The sequence below is a fragment of the Diabrotica undecimpunctata genome, chromosome 4 (genome assembly GCF_040954645.1).
Source record: "Diabrotica undecimpunctata isolate CICGRU chromosome 4, icDiaUnde3, whole genome shotgun sequence".
NCBI lineage: Eukaryota > Metazoa > Arthropoda > Insecta > Coleoptera > Chrysomelidae > Diabrotica > Diabrotica undecimpunctata.
In genome coordinates this window covers 78,444,418-78,471,294 of record NC_092806.1, presented here as the reverse complement: position 1 = coordinate 78,471,294, position 26,877 = coordinate 78,444,418, and the positions used below count along the sequence as shown (strand labels likewise).

At 35.5% G+C, this 26,877-nt stretch overlaps 2 protein-coding genes across 5 annotated transcripts in view; one reads left to right on the top strand and one right to left on the bottom strand.

The window, feature by feature from the left end:
* The window catches only part of LOC140439716 (uncharacterized), a 241,028-nt gene that overhangs the window by 63,478 nt on the left and 150,673 nt on the right, over window positions 1–26,877 (bottom strand). The window lies entirely within an intron of this gene.
* LOC140439714 (carbohydrate sulfotransferase 11-like) overlaps window positions 24,626–26,877 on the top strand; it is a 91,961-nt gene continuing 89,709 nt past the window's right edge. For both annotated transcript variants that reach the window (XM_072529812.1, XM_072529811.1), the window contains exon 1: window positions 24,626–24,841. The gene's annotated coding sequence lies outside the window, so the exon portion shown is untranslated. The remainder of the gene's footprint in view (window positions 24,842–26,877) is intronic.

The following is a 26,877-nucleotide window of genomic DNA, read 5'->3' as shown; positions in this document are numbered from 1 at the left end:
TATATATATATATATATATATATATATATATATATATATATGTATATATATATATATATGTATATATATATATACCGATTCGAGCACGGAAAGTTTAACGAATTTGCCCTCCTAGGCCATATATTTGGCCATTTAATTTAATAAAGCGATAGCGGCTTTCGCTAAAAGATTTTATCTTTTACACATTTCGCATAGCGCAGAGGATACAGAAAAAGATATCATATCGTTTTCGTTCACGGTCGCTAAAGCAGGTGGCGCCTTTGTAAGCTAACTACTGTTGTAGTGAAGTTTTGGGAGACATTCGTTGGACTTTCCGAGTTTGAATTTGTATCAGCCTAAGTGTCTGATGAGGCTGGGATAGGCCGAAATGATGATAACACTTTATTGATACCGATTCGAGCACGGAAAGTTTAACGAATTTGTCCTCCTAGGCCATATATTTGGCCATTTAATTTAATAAAGCGATAGCGGCTTTCGCTAAAAGATTTTATCTTTTACACATTTCGCATAGCGCAGAGGATACAGAAAAAGATATCATATCGTTTTCGTTCACGGTCGCCAAAGCAGCTGGCGCCTTTGTAAGCTAACTACTGTTGTAGTGAACAGCGTGTCAGCAAACGTTACCGACATTATAAATTTTGCTTTTATTGGTATAGAGTCACTTTTTATATTTCATTCATTGTAGTAAGAAGTGCCTTGTAAATAAGGTTTAAATTTTTAAAAAATATTATTCGTGGACCTAATAACTTCACTTATCTTACCTGTCCGATTATCGAATGTTGGCGATCATATTGGCAATAATTATTTTGTTTATGGCAACTCGAAAGATAGTAGCGGATGTCTTTTGATACCACTCTCGGAGATTTCGGAGCCAGGATGTAATTCTTCGGCATGGGCGTCGTTTTCCGGAGATCTTGCTCTGTATTATGAGGTTTAGAAGGTTATACTTCCCTGGATGTCTCATTCCATAGCCGAACTATTTAATTTATTATCCGCAATATTCGTCGGTAAATCCACATCTCAAAGAACTCAAGTTTTTTCATTAGTGTCGCTGTAATAGTCCAGCTATCCATGCGATACAGCAATGTGGAGAATATATAGCAGCATATTAATCTGATTTTAGGGTTTAATGTAATATCTCTATTAATCAAAATTTTCTTTAGTTTTTTTCTTTGCTTATATCCCAGTTATCATTAACATTTTCGCCTAAATAGGTGATATTGTGCCTATGTTTGCCTTTATCGTCGAGTAGTTTGATTATTTCGCTTGGAATTTCATCTGGACCGGGTGCTGTTCTACTCTTTGATATGGTCCGGTTATTTCTTGCACCTTATTGACATATTAAAGGTGTCATTCTTTTTATGCAGTTCTTCTATTTCAAAACATTTGCTGCTGTACCATTTTCTTTTGAAAGTATTTTTAATTTTCTGTTCTCGTCTGTTTTTACATTACTCAATATTTCATTAGTCCTCCATTGTGTGCGTTTATTAATAGTTGGGTTGAGATTAAGAGGGAGATTAATTCCAAAGATCCAACCAAAGACTCAGACCCTCATCATACGAAAGCTTTTCTTCCTTACATCAAAGATGTCAGTGACAAATCGACAAAATTCTTAAATCAAGAGAAATAAAGACAATATTTACCCCCAAACAGAAACTTTCATTTCTTGTCCGATCAATCAAAGACAACATTCCAAATTAACAACACAAAGTTTATGAAATTCCTTGTGCAGATTGCCCCGATCCTATATAGGCCAAACAAATCGTAGAATCCAAAATAGGATTTATAAACATTCTCTTTCTGTTCGTAATTTCAATCCCGATTTTGAAACTTCCAGAACCATAAGCCCCATCCGCTTCTATAAACCAAGAATTATCCAAAAAGCCATAAAAATTGAAAAAAAGCCAAATTGTTTCAATGAAAGATATGACGGCATACGACATGGAGACCTCTCATACTCTCTGTTTCCAGTACCAGTAATGCATTGGTTAGTGATCAGCGTGGTAGTGTCTGGAGGCTCAGGAAACTAAGTCCTCGGAAGCCCTGATGAAGATATCAAAGTGGATGTCGAAAATTCGACGCAATGATAATCGACGTGATTTAACCCGTAAGATCGTTGAGATTAATATTAATTTTTGCAATAGTATTAATCTCAGCTCTAGGTTTGATTGTACTAACCGCGGAAATCTTTCGGAACATTTTATTCGCCTCTACGGGGAGGAATTTTACAAACTTACTAAATCATACAGCAAATTGCTGCTGCGTAAGAATCGTCTTATTTGTGATTTGACATTCCTTAAAGCCTGCGGAGACCATAAATCCATTCCCAAATTTCTAAAACTTAAACGCTTCTTCTTCTATGTACCAAATTCTTAAAAAGACCAGTTTTGCGCTTCTCCGTGAAGCGATTCATTCAAAACTAGATGTCACAAATATTAATATTTTTAATATCTGATCATATATTCATTCTTTTAATGTACATCCTATATTATGCGACAGTTTCGACCGTATCAATACACAGACCGCCCTAAACACTTTTGAAGACTGAAACTCAGAAGTGTAAATTAGCGCGTCTAATTGACAAACAAATTCCAAAGCCACAACGTTGAAACCCACTATAGTGGTTCATAACTTTTCTGATACTCCTATTTCGACTATTGCCGCTCAAGCTTTAGCAAAAGGTTTCAATTACTCTGTAACCCCAGTCACATTTCAATTGAGACAATTATCTGTCAAACTGAAGAAACCATCTCCAGTTTACCTTCCGAAGATGCTGAAATAACTAGACAAGTCGTCGCTAGTATTCTAAGAAACTCAAAGCCTCCTACACCGAACAATAGCCAATCCGAGAAAAAAGTTCTGAAAGAACTTCAGTAAAATCCAAATCTAGTAATTCTTCCCGCCTATGAATACGAGGCTGCCGTCATCCTCAACACTTCTTCCTACATTAATGAACTCTCAAATATTATTAATACCTCAGATTACAGACCAATTCCTAATAATCCAACAACCTATTTGGAGAAAACAACAAAAGCCATTATCAATAAAACCTCTCTTCCTGTTGACATAAAACAATCTTAAATTCCTCGTGAAAGTGTTACAGAACACCTCGAATATATGGCCTACTTAAAATTCACAAGCACGATATTCATCTACGTCTCATTGTCAGTGCATACAACTGCCCTACACAACCATTGGCCAAGTACTTGGTCAAAACTCTAGAGCCTCTCGCCAAAAATACTTAACCCTTCATCAAAAATTATTTTCATTTTATCGAACTAAACAAAATACCCTATCACATTGTCAGACACCCTAGTAACTCACTCTTTACAAACATTCCTATAGACGAAACTCTCAACATTCTGAAAAGTAAATACATTATCCAGCAAGACCACTTATCTCTCATTAAACATTGTATGTCCAACACTTATTTCATATTCCAAAATAAATTCTACAGACGAATAAATGGTGCCCTAATGGGATCCCCAGTATCTCCAGTAATTGAAAATATATTTATAAAAGACTTTGAGACCCTAGCACTATCGACATCAATACTCAAACGCACATATTGTCTACGATATGTAGATGATACATTCGTCATTAGGCCCCATGGCAGGGATGCTTTGGTGTCTTTTCAAACCCATCTGAATGGTATACATCCTAATGTCCATTTCACAATGAAGATTCAAACTGATTCATGGCTACCGTTTCTTGACGTTATCATAAAGAAAAATCAATCCCAAGGTTTTCATCACTCTGTTTATCGAAAATCCATCCATACCAAACGTTGCTTGAATGCAAACTCTCATCATCCACCTTCATAAATTAATTCAGTCATTAATAACCTTGTCTCCAGATCAATACGCCTTTGCGGTGATGCAAGTAGATCCGCTGAGCTCTCTAGTTCAAAAAACAAGACCTCATCCAAAACAGTTACCGCGAAAATCACATCAATAGGAACATCCACAGACATCAATCTCCCACTCAGTCTCAACCCAAAGACTCAGATCCTCATCATACGAAAGCTTTTCTTCCTTACATCACAGGTGTCACTGACAAAATCGACAAACTTCTTAAGTCAAGAGGAATAAAGACAATACCTAGCCCCCGATCCTATATAGGCCAAACAAATCTTAAATCCAAAACAGGATTTATGAAAAATCCATTTCTGTTCGCAATTCCGATTTAATTTCAGCTCCAGGTCAACATCATCTTCATACAGATCACAAGATTGATTTTGAAAACTCTAGAACCCTAGCCTCCATCCGCTTTTATAAACCAAGAATTATCCGAGAAGCCAAAGAAATTGAAAAAATGCCAAATTGTCATGGACAATTTGGCATTTACCTTCGACATGGAGACCTATCATAAAGAAAATATCGTCCGCTCCACCCGCCAATCAAAATTCTACTGTCAGAAATGTTCGCGCCAACCCCCGCGCCAATCCTCATGCCAACCAACAACCAAACCACGTCACCGTCGACGGTATAAATGAACTGTCCTCTAGACACATCCAATATCAAATGGATAAAGCAGTACATTTTAAACTTGAGTATAAATAACACTACTAACTTTTAAATTTTATTAGCTTTCTATTCTTTTATAAGAATCTACTACAGAATTATTGTCCAAAAGATATAACTAAGCATTGAGAATTTGATATCACTAAATCAACGATAAAAATCATATTAATGTTTACTCCAAATTAGAAACGATTATTTATTTGAACAGGTTAATATAGTATTATCCGGATACATCCAGAATAAAACGAAATATTCACAAATATGTAGATTTATCCACTATGCGTCTATGCCGGTAATTCTAGTATTATCCGATATTCGCGTTTTAACATATATGCTATTAGTCAAATATATGAGGAATGGCTCAAGTATGTTTTTATACCAACTATGAAGACACAGCGGGCAAAAAGTGGGACGAATACAGGTTAGTTAAATTGATGAGCCACACATTGAAAATTTTTCTTCACATTATTGATGGAAAAATATGAATTTATTGATAAAGGGACCTAGATGAAACCCAGTTTGGATTTAGGAATGCGCTGGGTACCCGTGAGAACATTTTTGGATTAAATGTACTTCTCAAAAGAGTAAAGATACTTATGTGACTTTGAACGATTACGAAAGGGCAGAAAGATTATCGAAAGTTAAGGTAAAGCTTGGAACGCTTTTGAACATATCAAGAACTAAAAGCATTGCTGGTAGAGATCTACGTATCCTAGAAAACTTATATTTGAAAGAGTCGTACGAATCGATGGGAGATTAACCAACGAATGTTACATTCAAAGAGGTGTCAGACAGGCATGATTTATTTTATTCGCCAATGTAATTGTCAAGTTCAGCGTCAGCCGCTGAACAGTACGGAGTAGAAGCGACACCTGAAGACCGCCGATGAGCTGCAGCGTTTAGTCGAAGCCGAACTTTCAGTCTGTGCCGTAAGCACGGCAACGCGGAGAAAAACGTAAGCAGCGGCCGAGGCCACTAGAGGCAAAAGCATATGCCGAGACACAAAGCTAAACCGGGGAGATTTGTATTAATCGAATCTTCACGGAGGCCAAAATCGAGGCATAGCCAAGTGAAAAAGTAAACGGGTTTAGCCCGTCGGGATACTCCCTGTGCTACGATTGGGATGACACTGTGAGGTGTAATATTTTAGAAATTACACCTCGCATACACGGCCCCAAGGTCATTGAGGTGAGATATTCAAGCGGATCCCACTCTAGTTCTGCCTAGAGCGTGAACTTTCGAGTAAACGTACTGGGTGGCATCCAGAAGCCGTGCTGACAACGGGTCAGACGGTGAAAAAATAAGCTTTCCTAAAAAGGTTAGGACTTTTACCCCTCGATAAACGAGCCACAAAAAGGATGAGACAAAGGAGCAGTGAAGACGAAAAGTCTGAACTGGCAAAGATGAAGTCGCTATTGAAAGAAAAGGATGCCGAAATAACAGCACTAAAACAAAAAATAGAAGAACTGCAGGATACGATAGTAGCCTCGCAAAGAACAATAATTGGCCACATTGACTCAAAGTTTCAAGAACTTAGCAATGGAAAAGAAAACACAAAACCTAAGAAGGCAACAGAAACGGCCCCAAAAGAGAGCAACAAAGAAGATACCTGGGAAACCCAGGCCAAAAAGACGTCAAAATCTGAAAAGTCTACGGGAACAATCCCAAAGACAAAAGCAACCACAGAAAAGTCCACGGGAACAATCCCAAAAACAAGAACGACCACAGAGAAGACAAAAAAGAGAACACAAGAAGAAGAACCCAAAAACAGCAAGAAAAAGCCGTGAAGGAAGAGTTCCCTCCGCTAGCGACCCCTAGTGCAACAGCACCAGAGAGTCATCAGGAAAGAGATGCGCGCGCTACACCACGCCTTCCGACTCCACGTCAAGCGCAAGCAATCGAAACCGACGGAGAGCCAACCACAAAAGACGATAAACCAACGTGGAAACCAAAGCCGCCTGTAATTAAATTACAGAGCATTAGCCAGACAGGAGCAATACTAGACATTGCTCAGAAAAAGAAGGTGATAACGCCGAATAGACTATCGAGAAGCGGACGAGAAACTTTAATCCAAGCGAAAAGTCCAGAAGATTACAGAACTATGGTGAAAATCATAGAGGATTATAATTAAAAAACACCTATACAATGGATTGCCTTCCCACTAGAGGAAGACATAAAACCAAGAATGGTTTTAAGAGAACTACCTCCAAATACAGATGTTACAGAAATGTTCAATACTCTTAAAGAAGAGTATGATATCGAATGTAAATCGATAAAGAACATGATTTCCAGAAAGAGCGATAAAAGAAATCTACCAATGTTTGTGCTGACACTGGAGAAGGAGGACGTGGAAAAAGCCAGGCGCATCACTAATCTGATGCATATGAAGGTCCACATCGAGGACCTCAGAAAGACGACAAAGATAACAAGCCCCGCAAAAAAGGCCGCAACAAACATCAAGCGGACCTTCCTACGCACAGGCAGCGAAAGCGCAAAATACCGAGAACACCATCTTGATCTCGAAACAACAGCAAGACGGACTAGTGAACTTAGTTAAGGAACTGGTCCCTAGAATTGTCCACGAGGCGATCGCAGACATAAAGCTAGCACTGAACTAGTGCAAGCAAATAGGGGATACTTGAGGATAGGCTCCTGGAACCCAGGAGGCATAAGGACCAATCAGAATATACTGGACGAACTGGTCAATAGATATGAAATGGATGTCGTGGCAATATACGAAACAAAGCTCACGAAAAACATCAACATCAAGTTTCCGGGCTACGACATATACAGGAACGACAACACAGCAAGATCAGGTTGAACAGCAATATTAGTGAAAAAAGGCATAGGTCGTATTAGAATTCTAACACCACAACTAAATACTATGCAAGCAACAACAGTAAGAATACAAATGAGGCAAGAAGAACTCAGAATTACCTCTGCCTACGTAAGACCACAAGATCTACTGATCGAAGACGATCTAAATACGTTCCTAAACGACGAATCCTCAATTATAATAGGAGACCTAAATGCAAGATCTCCAAACTGGAACGACAGAGCTACGAACAGAAATGGAAGACTACTAAACACATACTTAGAAAACAATGACGACGTTATGGCAATGGACCCTACAGACCAAACACACTACCCAGGAAACACATAGACATTGTAGTAGCAAGAAACTTAGGACTACAAGCAGAATTACAAACATTAAACGAAGGCACAACGGACCACAACCCCGTCCTATTAGAACTAGTAACGTGGGAAGAGGAAAATACAGTCAAAAGAGTTAAAAAGAAAACAAAGTGGACGAACTTCAAAAGACTCGTGAGTACTGGAATAAATATAGTTTCAGTGATAGACAACCCACGAGAAATAGAAGACAGAGTCCTAGAGTTGAAAAACATCATCCAACAAGCACTCAGTAACAGCACTACAGAAGAGGAAGTAGAAATGCACACGGGAAGATTTAAGGATATACCGCAAGAAATAAAAGATTTGATAAGGGAAAAGAACAGAGCAAAGCAGATAGCAAGAAGGACAAGGTACCAGGAGGACAAAAATAGAGCAAATAGGTTAAACAGAGAGGTCAAAATAGCACTACAACAACACCGTAGTGAAAGCTGGGAAAACCACATAAGAGATATGGAGGAACAAGGATCAAGTATGCAAAATATTTGGAGGCTTCAGAGAATACTGAGAAATGACAGAAAGCCAACCCCTCCATTACATGGAGAAAACGGAATAGTCTACACTACAGTGGAAAAAGCAGAGGTAATGAGGAGTACTTCCGAGAGAGAGTGTAGATTAAATTACCACCCAGACGAGGTAATTCTTGGTATTTGTCTTTCGACTTCTTCATAGAAGAAGTCGAAAGACAAAGAGAAAGACCCGAAAATCCAAACGAAATCATCCCTCGAGCTAATTAAAAACAGCTCGCCGAAAAAACTCGCCATAGTATATTTAACACATATAATCAATCCGATGCTAAGATTCAAGAAATTCCCAAACAGATGGAAAGAGGCCCATGTCATAATGTTACCAAAGCCCGGAAAAAACAGCACATTCCCGCAAAACTACAGGCCAATAAGCTTGCTACCTGCAATCAGCAAGATTGTAAATACTCAGCAGACTCAAAGCTGAAACAGATAGACTAGATATAATACCCGAAGCCCAATTCGGTTTTAGATCAGAACACTCCAGTGAGCTACAAGTACTCAGATTAACAGAGTACATATCAGCTAGATTTAATGATAAAAAATACACAGGAGCTGCCTTCCTAGATGTAAGCAAAGCTTTCGACAGAGACTGGCATAAAGGACTAATCTACAAAATAAGAAGATACGGCTACAGAGGAGCAATGACAAGACTAATCTCTTCGTACTTGAGCAATCGTAGTTTCAGAGTTCGAATAGAACAAGTCCTATCTGAACTCGGGAACCAGGAGGCTGGAGTGCCACAGGGAGCGGTACTGTCACCTCTACTGTACACGATATACGCAGCAGATATACCTAAAACACCAGGTACATTACTAAGCCTCTATGCCGACGACACAGCGATAGCGACCAAACACATAAATGTAGACATAGCGGTAAACAACTTACAAACAGCGCTAGATGACACAGAAGAATGGAGTTTAAAATGGAAAATCGCTATAAAGACACAGGGTGTACTTTTCAAAAAGAGGCACCAACAACCAGAAGAACAGGTGACTGTGCAAGACAATCCCATCGAGTGGAAAAGCGAAGCAAAATATCTCGGAGTAATCATGGACAGAGGTTTAACGTTTAGTAAACACGAAGACGCTCCAATACAAAAAGCCAACATGGCAAGAGCATCAATAAGAGGCCTAGCAGGAAGAAAAAGCAAACTCAGAATAAAAACCAAAATAAGATTAATAAATAGTATAATTCTTCTTATACTAACATATGCATCTCTCGTAACGGGGACACATATGTAACACAACAAAAAAGAAAATACAAGCGGTACATAACAGCAGCCTAAGAGAAGTAGTAGAATAAAACCAAATGGTAGAATAAAACCAAGCGTACTAGAGTGAAAATCAGTAAATACACCAGAGAGAAAACAAAACATCAGAAAGAAAACACTACAAAAAACAACAAAAACAACGCACCAAGAAGATAGTTCGTAGCTCAAAAAACTCGTGGACAATCGCAACGTACAGCATGGACCCAGTTAATTTTAAGTAGATAATTATTATACTAATATGCACTAATTCTGATTTTATGTTTCATTCATCCTACAAAAAAAAATCCAAAAAACACAAAAAACGCCTTCGGCCACCAAAAAAATCAAAAAACTACTAACAAAAATCGGTGCAAGCCACAAAAAATAATAACAAAAACCATTACAAACCCGGGCACGTAGGGCCCAACCCCTTGAACACCAAGTCGCCGAACTGAGCCTAGCTCAGAGCGGAGACTTGAGGCCCAAGTAAGCAATTTTAGTTCGCGGATAAGCCACAGTAAGATAACAGGATTATAGCGACAATGCGCTGTCCTGAATTTTGAATTCGGTTAGGAAACCATGTTGGAGTTCTATTACCCAGGACTCCCACATGAAGAGCATTTGGCTGATAGTTGGATGGAAGGGATGGTCTGGAGCATTGGAGCGCGGTGGAGTGACTCCTGTTTTTACTCGAGTTAATACACCTCGTTCCAATGAATTGTTACACCCGAACGTAATTCTTAGGGGTGAACATGTCTCACAGGCTGGGTTTAATTAAATTGCTTGCTTGCATGTAATTGCCAACGTTAATGGGACCTAATATGGTACGGAACGAAAAAGATACCTAAAATTGTTTTATTTATGTTTAATGTAGAATAATTAAAATGTTTATTAATTTTTCTTAGTTTCTTATTAAAGGAGTTAGGAGTTTCTTATTAAAAAAAAAATTAAATAAAGGAATGCATGAGGATAAAAATAAGGAATAAAGACAAACATGTTGATAAGGATGGGACCAAGTAATGAAAACGTTAAAAATTGTAAGATTAACAGTAAAAGTTTATTATTGCGATTAGAAATCGCTTGTTTTATTTATTATTACCACAAATGCGATTAATACAATAACAAAGTTATTTTACCAACTCTCCGATACATTTCGCAACATAACTGTCACTTATAGGTAGGTGAGGGGTAACAGAAAAACGTTATGGTGCGTTTCCTAAAAGTATGTTTTGTTCACTTTGGGAATATGTTATATAAGAGAAAATATTCAAATGGCATAGACATATAAGATGGATAAGAAAATCATAGAGTGAATATGGACACGTAGATGGAAATAGTTGCGGGAAGGAAGTTAGTGAATTTTTGAATAGAGATGCATTAAATCAAACTAGTTTGATTTTATTCAAGAAACTTGACTTAAAAACCAAACTTTTTGTGTAAAAAAGTTTGACTTGACTTCATTCCGGTATTTTTAGGTTTAACTTAAAATCAAACTTCTTCAAACAGTTTAAAGTTTGAATATCATATTGCGAAATATGTTTATTTTCAAATCTAATTGAGAGCGTACCGCCTACCGCTCTTTGTTTTGACATGTCTCCGACTAATTGTATTTGGTCCTGTCTGAACATGTACTCTGATAATCCGCAAAATAAGATATAGTTCATATTTAGAAGTATTTGCTCGGACTGTTACGTTGTAACGATGTGCATCGCCAGTTTTAGTGGCCTGCCTACTATCACTCTGTACCCACGCACTCCCACCGCAAGTTCCACTTCCATCGACGCACGGTGTATATGGAGGACCGAGAACAGTGCTGATCTGGTAGAAACTTCACCCGGCCTTTGGGTGTTGACTGAAGGCCAACCGCCAGGAGTTCTATCAGAGTGTTAATCTGGGAGCAACTTTACTGGCTCTAGGGTGTTGATCAAAGGCCAACCGCTTCTGCCAGAGTGTTGATCTAGCGGCAGTTCTTTACCGGTTTTAGAGTGTTGATCTGAAGCGGACCTATTCCGTGGTTAAGTGTTGATTAGTCACTTTCCGCTCCTTGCCGGATCAGTCCGGCAAACAATCGGTTAATCAGTCCTTCCACTTCTAACGCGTCGTTCCTTTTCTTAGCTGAGTGTGTAATAATGCACTGTAATTTCGTTTCAATTTTATGACATTAATTATATTTTATTTTTCGCTGCTATTAAAGAGTGGGATCATCAAGCCGTGCGTCGATAACATCGCCTTAGGATTGGCATTTAAATTTTGTACATATAATCTCAAATAAATTTTATTTTGTTATTTATTTGTTTCAAATATATTTTTATTTTAATTAAACCTGAGTTTTACTGATTCTGCTACCTAAAACAACTACCCGTCACAACCTTTTTCATATAGAGGCTCAGAATATGTACCAGAACAAAGTGAGTCTGATTTTAAAAATATCCCCACTGCAAAGTTTAAGAAAAAACATTTGTAGACGAGGCAGAATTATGTAACAAGAAAAAGAAATATACTGATTTTTTTATGTTGCGGTCGGCAATTCCAAAACAATAAAAATTCGAAGTAAAAACTATGCAAAAATAAAGAACAATAAATAAATAAATAAAATGCTAAATGGTTGAACTAGTTCTTTAAAAAGAGATTTAATAAAGAGTCACAAAAAATTGTATGAAGAAGGAATTTTCGCAGGAAGTAACAACCTCTGGAACAAGTAGTGTTTGGGGTAGTAACAACATAAAACGTTGGATCCAAAATCGTAGAAATGACCTGATGAGTGTTTATACAATTAACTATATTTAAAAATATACAGGGATAGTTTTAGAACATTGAGGTAAAGTATCAAGTTATTTTTATAAGGAACTAACATTTGTTATGTTTCTTAATATTATAGTGAAGTGTAATTACATTTTTATCTTGAAAGAAAAATATATCTAGCACAGCTAAAGAAATAATTTTCACTATTAGTAGACAAGGCGAAAAGCTCTAGAACGAGGTTTAACTTGAATTTAGGTCCTTGGTGAATTCAAAAATAATGTTTTTTACTTGTGTCTTTGAGACTTGAAAATCGTAATTTTGCGTTTTTCTGTTTTAAATTATTTATAACTCGAAAACGATCAAGTTTACAGAAAACCTACAAGAAACCTATTTTATTCAGTATGATCCAAAAAATTAAAAAAAACATTTTTCCGGTCCTAAAAAATAGATTGTTTAAAAATTTATTTAAAAAAAAATTGTTTAAAAAAACAACTTTACCTGGGCGACATCTTGAACCTTATTTAGGGGTATCTCATGAAAGTGATTATGCAATAAAATCTCATGGGAATGTTTTTCCGAACAAACGTTTAAATTCGATTTCCAAAAACGCGCGTGTTTTAAAGTTGGCAATGTTAACAGTTTTAAATATTTATCTGACCTGACAGGAGTACATATTCTGTAACGTCAAATAAATAAAATATTACTAACAAATATTTTAAAGCTAATAAGCAAATAAGCTTTATTCAAATGTTTGGAAATCTTAATCTTTTAAATGAATGTGGAAAGTACAGTTGGTATTGTTTGAAATATTTATAATTCTGTTTTTTAAATCAGAGGAACTGCTGTTCTAATTAATACTACCGACATTCTCGGAAGCCAATGGGGTTGTACTTTCATTTTAAGCACTCCCAATAATGTTTGAAACATTCTTCTCATTCTTCTTTTATGCAATAGATAATCAGTAATAACAATTAATCTAATATGACAGATTGCAAATAAATTTTTGTTTTTCTCATTTCCATAATAACGGAATGTACATCGAACACGGACTGATGTACATCACAAATTCAACCAAAATACATTACTAGCTCTTAGTTCAATTTTCTGTAGTACTCCAGTTGTCGGAGACGAAAATTCCACTGAACCTATACAAATCATACAAACAAGCTGACTTTTGCCGAGAATATTCATTTTGGGACTTCACTACTTTTACATCCGGGCTTCTCCCTAAAACCCCTCTCGGAGGGGGGTAAAAACACAAAAAATCGATTTACCGATAATCGTATAAAAATATGTTTTAAATAAAAAATGTAGCTAAGATAATTATAAACAAAAATGTTTATTAGCACTTTTTGTGTAGAATGAACCGTTCTGTGTAGAATGAAAATTTGTATCAGCTCGATGGTAAAATTTCGATATTTTTCTATTCAAGTGTTCTATCGACAAAAATCAAGATGCGATTTAAAGGTAAAGAGGTTAGCTTTCGTACGCATGTTTTTATTTTGCCGCAAATAAAGTCAGATTTTATAAAGGTGTTCAATAAATAAACATGGCGCGATTTTTGCCATTTTTTATGATTCTTATGAGATCAATACAATCTATGCCTTTCATTGACTGGCCACTATGAAGTTTCGATAACTAGAGCCTAACCTTTAAAACCTATAGCATGACCATGAAAGTGATCAATTTTATTGATCTCATGAGAATCGTAAAAAATGGCAAAAATCGCACCACATTTATTTATTTAACAACTTTATAAAAACTGAGTTTATTCTAGACAAAATACAACAACTGCATATGAAAGCTACACTATTTACCTTTAAAACGCATCTTGATTTTTCTCGATAGGACACTTGGATCGAAAGATATCGAACTTTTACCGTCGAGCTGATACAAATTTTATTGAACATTGATTTCACGCGCGTAACTGACATTCAAAATCGACGGTCACTTTAAGCGTTTTTTTTTTTTTTTATTAAGAAGATATATTGCCGCATCCACCAAAAGGTTATTAGCGGCATTACACAGTAAACAAAACTTTAAATCTGATACAAGATATTAATTGACCTTAGGTAATTTAATAAGTTTTTTACGTGGCAGTTTTCTCCTAATAAATCTGGTAGAGTATTTGGTATATTGTTTATGGAACGTTCTCTATGGTATTTTGGACACTCGATTAACAAATGGACGACGGTAAGAGGCGTAACACATAGGTCGCACAGCGGGCGTTCACTGGCCGAAAGTAAATACGAGTGTGTTATCTTAGTGTGTCCTATACGTAGGCGCGTTAGAACCGTTTGAATAAACCGTGTGCTAGCACTAGTTTTCCACTGTCGTGTATCTGGTTTTAGCGATCTTAGTTTAGATTGCGATAGAAACCATTCGCGCTGCCACTGACCCATCACTTTTTGTTTAAAAAACGATTTCAGATCTTTACACACACTCTCACGCACTAATTCAGATTCCGCACTTGTTGCTGCATCACGAGCACTACTGTCTGCCTCTTCATTGCCGATAATTCCTATATGCGATGGGATCCATATAAATTTAGGAGTTATGTGGTTCTCTTGGGCGATTTGTAGTTCAGTTTTTATTAGTTGCTCCAATGGCTGTTTAGGATACAGATGCTGTATTGCAAGAAGAGAGCTGAGCGAGTCAGTGAGAAACAGAGGTTTTGGAATTCTTGAGAGGTTTGCATGTTTTAGGGCACGGTACAAAGCAAACAGTTCAGCGGTGAAAACACTTGAGCTAGGCGGTAGCTTAAATTTGAAAGTAGACGTTGGAGTAACAAAAGCACAACCAATGCCATCAGTGGATTTAGATGCATCGGTAAAGATGTTTGTGCAGTTAAGGTAGTCTCGTTCAAGAATCTCATTTAGTTTGTTTTTGATTATGTTGTTATTGCATTTTTTGGACAACTCTATTAAAGAGGTGTTGCAATTTGGGATGCTTATCAGCCATGGAGTCGGATGTTGGATGTTACAGTGAAATACATCTGGGATTGTTGTGTCAAAATTATTTAGAATTGATCTTACTCGTGTGTAATAAGGTTTTCCAGTACGAGGTTTATTAAAGAGGAAGTCAAGATTGTTTTTAGAAAAAGTATTTTCGAAGAGTGGATGATCCTTATTAGCAGCTACAGAAGAAGCATGTAAAAGTGTTAAAAGTGCCCGCCTATACTGCAATGATGGTTCTCCAGTTTCGGAATGTAAGCTTTCTATGGGTGAAGTGTGAAAAGCTCCGAGAACGATCCGAAGTGCGGCATTGTGGATTGTATCTAATGGTTTTAGGGTACTCTTGGTTGCGGAGGCATAAACAATTGAACCGTAATCGAGCTTGGATCTAATTAGTGTTTTATATAGAAGGAGTAGTGTAGAGAAGTCGGAACCCCAGAAACGATTTGATACGGTTTTAAGCAAATTGAGTCTTTTGTTGCATGTTAGCGCCAAATGTTGTATGTGCTTTTTCCAGGAAAGTTTTTGATCCAGCCACATACCAAGGAATTTTACGGAGTTTTGGAAGGGAATTATGCTGTTGTGAAGATAAAGGACTGGTGTAATGCATGATTTTTTCGTAAACACCATACCAGTTGTCTTTGTAACGGAGAATTCGAAGCCTGTACTAGCTGTCCATTCATCTAGTTGGGTTAAAAATGTCTGTACTATTCTGCACATAGATTCTTTTTGTGCTCCTTTAATGTATACCACTAAATCGTCGGCATAGAGGCGAGCTTTGAGAGGTTTCTGTAATTTGTTTAATATGTTGTTTATGGCAACTAGGAATAGGGTAGGACTAAGTACTGAGCCTTGTGGGGTACCGTTTTCTGCAGTATAAAAATCAGAATAAACGTTATTAACTCTTACTTGAAAAGAAAAGTCTTTTAACAAATTTTCGATATAGGCTAAGCAGTGTCCTCTAATATTGGATGCGTGCAATTTTTTAATGATGTTGAATCTCCAACACGTATTGAAGGCTTTCTTTATATCGAAGAAAATAGCTATGCACATTTGATTCATTGCTAACGCTTCTTGGACATCACTTTGTAAGTCTACGATATTGTCCATTGCTGACCGATTACGTCTGAAGCCGTTTTGCTCTGGTAAGAAGAAATGAGATTTTTCCAGTGTCCACATAAGCCGGGCATTGACTATTTTCTCCATTAATTTAGCCATGGCACATGTTAGAGAGATGGGTCTGTATGATTCTGGATCAAGTCGAGGCTTTCTGGATTTTAAAAAAGGTAAAATTGTGGCTTTTGCCCATATAGACGGATATTGTCGTTGTTGCCAAATTTGATTGAAAATTTGCAGTAGATGTTGTTTTGCTAAGATTGATAAATGCTTCAGGAATACGACAGGAATATTGTCGGGTCCTGAACTTGAGTTTTTCATATCTTGTAAGGAGTTATTTAGTTCTATAATAGTAAGAGGTTGAGATAGGGGGTTTTCGTGGGATTCTTCTAGAGACAAGATGGTGCGTTCTTTCTTTAGCTTGTAGTCCCTAAAATTAATGTCATAGTTTTCGCTAGAGGAATGTTGTTCAAATGTGAAAGCAAGAGTGTTAGCAATGTCTTGTGAAGAAGAGACTGTAGTATTGTTTATTTTAAGAGTGTTAATTGATGAAGAATACTTTAAACCGGAAATTTTCTTTACCCTTTTCCAAACTTCGCTCATTGGAGTAGAACTATTTATTTCTGATACGTATTTTGACCATGAGGCTTTTTTTGAATTTTTTATGATTAATTGGGCTCTAGCTTTTAATCGTTTGAATTCTATTTTACTTTCTTGGGTTTTGTGTCGTTTAAACCTATTGAAAGCTTTTTTACTTTGCTGTATTGCTTCTTTGCAATCCTTATTCCACCATGGTACTGGATGATGATTGTGAATTTTTTTTGTTTTTTGAATATAGAGTTCTGCACTTTTTAGTATTAAGTCATTAAAATTGGTGATTGTTCTATCGATATCACAGTAATTTATTTCACAGCTTTCTACGGAATTATCAATATATGTTGAAAAACTCACCCAATCAGCCTTTTCTGTTTTCCATTTTAAGACAAAGGTGTCTTTTGGTTCCGGTAGGGCGTTAGTATTGCAGATTTTTATGGGGTGATGGTCGCTGCCGTAGTTGAACGACAAAACTTCCCACGATAAGCGAGGAGTTAAAATTGGATCACAGAGACTTAAGTCAATTGCCGAGGATTCTCCTGATGCTGAGTTGAACCTCGTGGGGGTTCCATCATTAAGAAAATTTAAATTAACGTTATGTATTAGGTTTTCTATTATTCTTCCCATCTTATTTGTGTTAGAAGATCCCCATATTATATTGTGTCCATTAAAGTCACCGACGACTATACGTGGTGTTGGAATTTGGTGTATAAGGTGCAGTATATCTGCATAATTTACCTGTGAGTTGGGAGGAATGTAGATATTACATAGATAAAATGACATCAAGGAATCAATTTTGATGACTATAGCTTCTAAATTGCTTACTACGGGAAATAAATTTGCATCGAAAGATTTTTTTACTAATGTCATAACACCACCACTAGCATGGCTAACAAGCATCCTGTCTTTACGAAAGCATATGTATTGTTTAGGACTGTATTTCTGTTGAGGTTTTAAATTGGTCTCTTGGAGACAGATTATGTCTGGACAGTTTTCGGCAATGATAATCTGTAGCATAGCCAAGCGATGGAAGAATCCATCGATATTCCATTGTATGATCGAGTTGAATGTAAGAAATAAAAAAAATTAAATAAAAAAAAAATAAAAACTAAACGGTAGCTGCTAATAAGTGCTGGTTTGTGATGCATCACTTTCTACTTCAGAGCCCACCTCTCCAAGATAAGCAAATATTTTTTTGTTTAAGTTAGTTAGTCTCGATTTTATTGACCTTTCTTTTAAATAGGGACGGATTTGTTTTAACATGTGAGAGACACCTAGCAAATCAGGAGTGAAATCCTTGATCGAGATTATAGGATTAGATAAGCCGGCAGTGTTGTCTAGTAGGAGGGCTAATTGTTCACTGTTCAGTGGAAATGGTGGTTCGTGATTATTGATGAAGGTTTTGGCTGGTTCTATCTTGGATGAAAAGGATAAATCCGAATGCGTTTCTACAAGTTTAGTTTTCTTTGGCTTTTTTCGAGTTCCTGTAGATGTTGGTGTTACAAATGGGCTTTCTTGAGGTGCAGTGTCAGTTTCTGGAGAGATGACTTCATTTATAGATCGTTTTGAATGCGTTTCTTTATTTCCTGTTTCTTCTGTATTTACATTGGGTAATTCTGACTCGGTATGTTGTAAAATGGTGCTTTGGTGTGATAATAGAGGTAGAGTTTGGTTAGACGGCGACGTTGAAGGTTGGCTAATTTCACTGGCAAAGGAATCCATAGAACATTCTTCAACATGAACTTGTGAGTTTTCATTGCAGCGATGGGCAGTATGTCCGGTCTTTTTGCAGTTGTAACATACCATACTATCTTGAGACAGAAAGATTCGATATGTTGTTTCGTCATGATTTATAGTAAACGAATCAGGTAGTTCTATACTATGAGGACTTACATAGACCTGTCTTCTGAAGCTGAGAATATGACTATACTCAGGTGATGTAGCGCTGATTTTTAAAAATGTTATTGGAGATACCATGTTAAGTCCGATATTTTGTAGGTAGTTGATTAAGAAACTATGCGGTATGGTGGGACATACATTTGAAAGAACAATACGTTCCGCAGGGGTGATTAATCTTCTAGCCTGTACAGTTACATTTTGAATTTTTATATGACCGTGGTTTGTCATGAAGTCATCAACAACTTTTTTATTTGCTAGATACATACAAATACGGTTATTTGATAATCTGGATGAAAATATTATATTCTTAGGTTGAATTATCTTGCCCAATGGAATTAAATAGTCCTGCAATTTAGTATTATCCAAGGCACTGAAGACAATCGCTTGTTCTTTCGATGGGAACTGCATATTTGCTACTGCTGATGAGTACGTTGAGCTATTAGAGTTTGTTTGAGACATTAGTAGTGAGGTAGGTGAGATGCTGCTGTTAGTAGCCATATTTAATTTTCCTCCAACGTATTAAAATTATTGAAGTATTTAATACGTCTGTGGCCAGCTTTACAGCTGGCCGGTGAAACTGGATTTAAAACGAAAAACTAATAAACTATTTTGTAGTTGTTGATAGTTTTTTTAAAACACTACTAGTTGAAATTTTGTATAGACGATAGATAGTCCAAAATTTATAATTATTTATTCAATATGTAGAATAAAAAACTTACTGACTGTTAATCACTTCATATGCAAACATACAAATAATATTTCACACTTTATCAACTGTATTAAACACCAACATTAAATATCAATTAACAATATAATTGATTTAAAGCGATAACGTGTTCACTGTTGAAAGGTTCGAAATCAACTCCACTTTAAGCGTTGTTTCTAAGATAACGGTTCATTCTACACAAAAAGTGCTTAAAAATATCTTTGTTTAAAATTATCTCAGCTACCTTTTTTATTTGAAACCTTTTTTTCTACGGCATACAGATTCTTGGCAAATCTCAAGCAAATTTTTTTTGCGTTGTTACACTCCTATGGGGGGGGGGGGGGTTTAGGGGGAAGTCCGAGAGAAAAAGTGGTAAACTTTTTTGTATCTTTTTTGGGGTCCCAAAATTAATATTCTCGGCAACATTCAACTTATCCGTATGAGTTTTAGGGGTCAACTCTATTTCAAAGTGTACCACTAAAAAAGAATCTTCTTCTTCTTTCAGTACCCTGTCCGATTATCGAACGTTGGCGATCATATTGGTAATAATAACTCTGTTTACGGAGGCTCTAAATAAATTAGCGGTGGTCGCTTGATACCATTCCCGGAGATTTCGGAGCCAGGATGTTCTTCGTCGGCCTGGGCCTCTCCTTCCGGCGATCTTACCCTGTATTATGAGGCGTAGAAGGTTATATCTCTCTGGATGTCTCATTACATGACCGAAATATTGTAACTTTCGAATTTTTATCGCTTTTGTTATTTCTGTACTCTTTTTCATTCGATGTAAAACTATTTCATTTCTTATTCGATAAACCCAACTTATCCGCAATACTCGTCGATAAATCCACATCTCAAAGGCCTTTAATTTTTTCATTAATGTCTCTGTAAGGGTCCAACTCTCCATACCATACAGCAAGGTGGAGAATATGTAGCAGCGTATTAATCTGACTTTAAGGTTTAACGTAATATCTCTAATTAGAATTTTCTTTAATTTATAGAAGGCGGCTCTGGCTTTTTCAATGCGTATTCTTATTTCTTTATTTATATCCCAGTTATCGTTAACGTTTGCACCCAAGTAGGTAAGATTGTGGACTCTTTCTAACTCTATTCCATACGCTCTGATGTTCGTTGGTTGTAACTCCGTTTTGCTGACAACCATAAGTTTTGTCTTAGAAGTATTAAGTTTTAGCCCATATTCATTACATGCTTCGGTTACCCTGTTTATAAGTCGTTGCAGGTCTTCTTCATTGGAGGCAATAAGTACCTTGTCGTCTGCATATCTGAGATTGTTGACATTAATTCCGTTAATTTTAATGCCTGTATCTTCAACTAAGGCTTCTTTGAAAATAAGTTCGGAGTAGATATTAAAAAGTAGAGGCGATAGAATACATCCTTGCCTCACCCCACGTCGTATTTCCACTGCTTCCGTCGTATTGTGTCCAGCTCGTATGTTGGCACATTGATGCCAATACAAATTTTTGATAATACGGAGGTCTCGGTCATCAATTCCCACCTGTTGCAAGACACCTATAAGTTTGACATGGTTTACTCGGTCAAAGGCCTTTTCGAAGTCGATAAAACACATATATACTGGTTGTTCTATATTCCTACATCTTTGAACCATGACCTGCAAACTGAAGAGTGCTTCTCTGGTTCCGAGGTTGTTTCTGAAACCAAATTGTGTTTCACTTAGTTGTACTTCTATTTTGTTGTAAATGCTCGAGTGCAGTATTCTTAGGAAAATTTTCAGTACATGACTCATCAGACTGATAGTTCGATGATCGCCACACTGTTTGGCATTTAAAATTTGGTATTATTTGGCCACATAAAAAAGAATAAGGTAAAGTATTCGTGGATAACTGGTCTTTAAAACACTGGCTCTATTTCGAAAATCGTGCGTGTTTTAAAGACTCGATATCCACTTATACTTTAATATACTATTGTTTTAGAATACTAATGGGCAAACTGAAATAAAACGTTAAACTTGGAAATGGAGAAAAATAACTTTATGGATCTATTAGTGGAGTACACTGTAAAAAAATATTTGCCAATTAACTTTGTTGAAGATCATATAATCCACCAATTATAAACTACAATAATTCAAACTTAATTGTCCCTTCAAGAAATCAAATAAAGTCATGATGTTTTTCCAAACTTGATGTTTTGAAAAATTCTGTAAAGATACTTTAAAAACTTGTGATTCAAAAATTTCGTTTACAATGGATGGATGGTCTTTACTTTATTGACAATAACTGGACATTGCATTCTTTTTTATTAGATATTGTACCTGCGAAAGGACAATATACAGGCGTTTCAATGGCAACTTTACTTTTTAAAATAACGGCTGAATTTAATATTGTACACTCTGTTCAAGGTCTGTCTGTCAACTACTGACAACAGTAATAGTAACTTCACTTTTGCAAAAGAATTGGAGAACCTAATAGAAAATTTTGATTGTGTGAATAAGCACTACGTATTTGCACATATTGTTGACTTAGCTGCTCGAGATTTAATAGAAGTGATTGAGTTACCATCTGAAGAAAACGAAACCGAAGACTCTGATAATAGTGATAAAAGTAATCTGTAAAAAAATTAAAAACTCCGAAATGTTAAGATTAAATAAACTTCGCATAAGTTTGACTCATCAAATTTACACGTGATCATTCCAAAATTCTAGGTAAAAACCAGATGGAACTCTACATTGGAAATGCTGTCTCCTGGGCGTTACAATTTAAACGTTCGATTAATATTCTTTGTAAGAATACAGACACTCTTATAAATTTTCGAATATCTGATACAGAATGGAATGTTATTGAAAGAACATCTAAGTATTTACAGAGTTTCAAAACATTAACTACAACTTTAGGAGAGAAATATTCTACTCTTCCTATGGTGGTCACTGGGATCAATATGCTACTGGACAAAATAGAACGATGGGTGCATGAATTTGATAATAAAGAAAATAGAGACAATCTTGAAGCAAAAATAATTATTGCTCTTCAGATAGCTCGCGATCAAATTGATAAGTATTACTGTCGGACTAACTGGATGTATTGTATCGTTTTGATTTTGGATCCTGGTCATAAAATTGAAAATTTTTCTTTAATGACATGCAGACAATCTTTAAAAGATGAATCAATCAATAAATTTGAAGACATTGATAAATAAAATTATTATTCACCTTCACCTTACACTAACAAAGACTCACACCACACCCAAACTAAATGTACACTCAGTGTGTCTGATTAAGTTACCCATTTTGATCTGAACTTTTCCAATTATGTCCAAAAACAAATAGGAACGAAAATGCATGGAGATACGAAATCGACAAATACGCAGCTGAAACACGAGCTGAGAGTACAGAGGACAGTACCGAAAGTGGTGGAAACGGTACGAAACTGCCTTTAGAACCTTATTTTTAGAGAGCTTTCTTTGACAGTTACAAAAAAAAACGAAATCGATTAAATGACAAGTCTATTAGAACACTAATTCGTGGCTTTAACAAAAATCCTTAACAGAGGTCACACAAGGATCTAATAACAGGTTACTATTTGATTTCACTTAATTTGTACGAATTTACTGTTTACGAAGGATTTTGATGTGACCGGTAGGAATTAATTGAAAAATGTATAAAATAATGTATTTTCTTTTTGTTTTAAATAAATGTATTTGTTATACCTACTTACTATATTTAACATAAATATTATACCTATTTTAGGTATATCTACTAAATAGATTATTTGTCAAACTCTTTCAAACTAGTTTGACAAACAGTTTGAATTTTCAAACCTGTAACCATTGTCCTGTTTGATTTGACTTGACTTATTTGTCACAAAAAGGGCGAAATAACAACAAATAAAGAGGAGCTTTTAACAATAGTAGAAGACTTCTATGGAGAACTTTATAAAAGCAGACGGATGAACCAAACACAGCTAAAAGATGCAATAAGCAAAACAATATTAAATCAAGGCTCTGAACTCATGCCAGAAATAACTCTCAGTGAAATTAGACAAGCGATGAATAAAATGAAATCCAATAAATCACCAGGAGATTATGGAATTTTGATCGAGGCTGTTAAGAATGGCGGTGAACCTCTAATGAGGAAAATAAAAGATCTCTTTTATCTATGTTTGACAAAGAAATCCATACCATCTGAATGGAATAGAGCTAAAACAATTCTTTTGCACAAAAAAGAAGAAAACGCTAATCTGGAAAATTACCGACCAATCAGTCTGTTAAACTATCGTTATAAACTTTTCACGAGAGTAATCACCACAAGATTAGACAAGAAATTAGACCTATATCAAAGTAGAGAACAAGCTGGATTCAGAGCAAACTTTGGAACCAACGATCACCTCCAAACAATAAAACAACTCATCGAAAAATCTATAGAATATAACAAGCCCTTAGTTTTAACATTCGTAGATTTCCACAAAGCATTCGACTCAGTAGAACTCGACAGTGTTATAGAAGCACTAAACGAGAGGCGCATTGATAGCCGATATTCGAGGCTAATATATATAAAAATGCGGAAAGCTCGATACAACCCACATGATGGCAAGACGACTTACGAAAGACAACAAAAAATTTCCACTCTAGAAATCGTTTTCAAAAACGATTATTATACAAATTCTGGGAAAATGTATAAACAAAGTTATTTGTTACTGGTTATGTCATTTTAAAATTGACATGCTTTACCTCTATCTTGTAGCCAAACAAGGTCAAGCATGCCAAAAACGATTTTCGGAAGGAAAATCGCAACATAAAACATTAGTTAGTTAAAAATGTGATTTTTGTTACAACCAATAATTGCGGCTTAATCCCATATAAACATAATATTTAAATTAGACATGCCACAAGAAAGTAGGTTCAGGACCTTATTCAAGTCAAACCTATGCAACTCTATTCTTTAATTTACGATATACATTTCATACAATCGTACCCTTCTAACACAAACAACTACATCTATTCATAAATGAATTATTTTACAAACTCTTCTGTATTTGTCATAATCGCTGTCGTCATCCTGTCTAGGAGTCCGCTACGCGTGCTTCTTTCGTCGAATCATCCGTTCTACGGGTTAAAGCGCAGAAGCTATTTTCGTCAACAAAATCGACCTGGTTTTCAAAGCGCTGCACTGCAGTGAACAAACATCTCTCAATGAATACTTCCCAGTTATTCTAGGATACATTTATTTGCACTGAAAACACCCCCAATAAGCAATGGCTAATACGTAAAAATTAATATTATTTCATTACGGGAAAGGTTTTTTGGCGCGTAAAAATTTGTGGTTGTTAATGGGAATCTCAGTAAAATAACAGCTGTTTATACGGTAAATGGTAAGTTAAGATAAGAAAATACTGGTAAAAATTACGTACATAGTTATATCAGTTGCATATTTTAGGCGAGCAGTTTACCCCTATAAGCAGAGCATAAATCGACTATTTTTTTGCATTTATACCGCACCATACCTTTTTTTATTTTTTTTTATTCTATTCTATATATTTTTTTCAAGTTGAAATGTATTTTTTTAATTTTTCCAAATGGACCGGAAATTGTTATTAACAAAAAAACTTCCGAAAAATTTCCCGAATCGCTTTGAGTAAATTTTTTAAGCGTATCTCATCGTAATAAATACTTTTTCTTTCTTGGTAATTTCTCAATAAGTGCTTAATTTTTAAGTTATTTGCAACTTTTTGCTGAAAAAATGCCTTAATTAGTGATTTTTTTTTCTAAAAAACTACTAAATAAATTGCAATTCTGTAAAAAGCTTTATAATCTTTAAAACTTCAAGTACACGTAAGAATATTTTGACAAGAATAAATGGATTCTAGCTTACTCAAAACATGGAAACAAATATTACGAATATAAATCTTGTATAAAATATTATGATAATATGCTTGTACGATCGCAGCGATAAAGGCGCGCGGTGCTTAGAAATCTTTGTATAAATTTAAAACTATGTTTTTAGCAAGATAAAAATCACTTATCCTTGTCAAAATATTCTTACTTATACGTGAAGGTTTAAAGCTTTTTGTAGAATTGCAATTCATTTCATTCATCAAACCATCCAAAAAATTATTAATTAAGGCATTTTTCAACAAAAATTGCAAATATCTCGAAAAGCAAACGTTTTTCGAAAAATTACCAACGTATTGGTGAGATACGTCTAAATAGATCAGTTACTGATGGTTTTTACCTCCGAATTCTTTATAACTGAATCGATTCATTTGAAAAATTTTGTGTGTTGGTAAATAATTACTCAAGGAACAAAAGTTATATAGTGCCGATGTGCGCTTCCACCCTGGGGGTGTTTGCCACCCCTTTTAGAGGGTGGAAATTTTTTCACTCAAAATAACCACGCTATTCGATAAGAAGGACAGATTTCAAACAAAAAATGTAGTAACGATTTTTTTCGCTAGATCAATACTTTTTGAGTTATTTGCTGTTTAAAAGTGTCATTTTTCGTTAAAAAAAAAACATGTTCTTCAAAGGTTTTTTAAGAATAGCTCTGAAACTAAGAGTTTTATCAAAAAAAGTGTAACCACTAAAATTAAAGCTCATAAAAAAACAAAAAGATTGACATTTTAATGAATATTTTCAGTTCAAACTTAACTGAGTTATGGCTGTTCAAAGGTTTGTTTTTGTCTTTCAATACGAGTATTTAACGTTAAATAACGGAAAAAGGGTACATTTTTCGACAAAAACTCATATTATATTTTTAAAAGAGTTTGAAAGGACCTTTAAAATGAGTGGTGGTAAAAGTCCTTTGCACCAAGTGTACGTGAGATACGATCAAAGAACGATGGGTTTCTCAAATTTTTGTAAAAAAAAACGCAATAAAACTAACGTCATGCTCACTAGGATTGAAATAAATTGTTTTCCTTGTAGAATTCACTTTATTTTAGTGTTTTTTGTATGATCCAAAAGTTTAACCACTTTAGAATACCCAGTTTTTGAAAAAAGTATGATTACATTTTTTTTGTAAATATTAAAAAATCTTTTTTTTATAATAACTTCAAAACTAAGATACGTAAAAGATGACACAATACAAAAAAATAGGTTTTTTTTTTCAACAAAAATTTTCATTTTTTAATTTTTTTTGTAGCTTAAAAAATAACAGAGATATAGTTGGTTGAAGTTTGCTTTATAGCGCATGAACCACTGGTCTCCGACCCTTTATCCTTCACCTTTTAAACATGAAGGACTTTAGAATGTTTTAACATTCCTATACTTACAGCCCGTTAAATTACCTGTAAAATCGTTTTTTATGCATGTTGTAGCATCAAAATTAACTGAGTTATTGTAAAAAAACCAATAGTACTTTTTAGAATAAATTTTGGAGCATGGAAAAATTTTATAATTTGGAGCATTG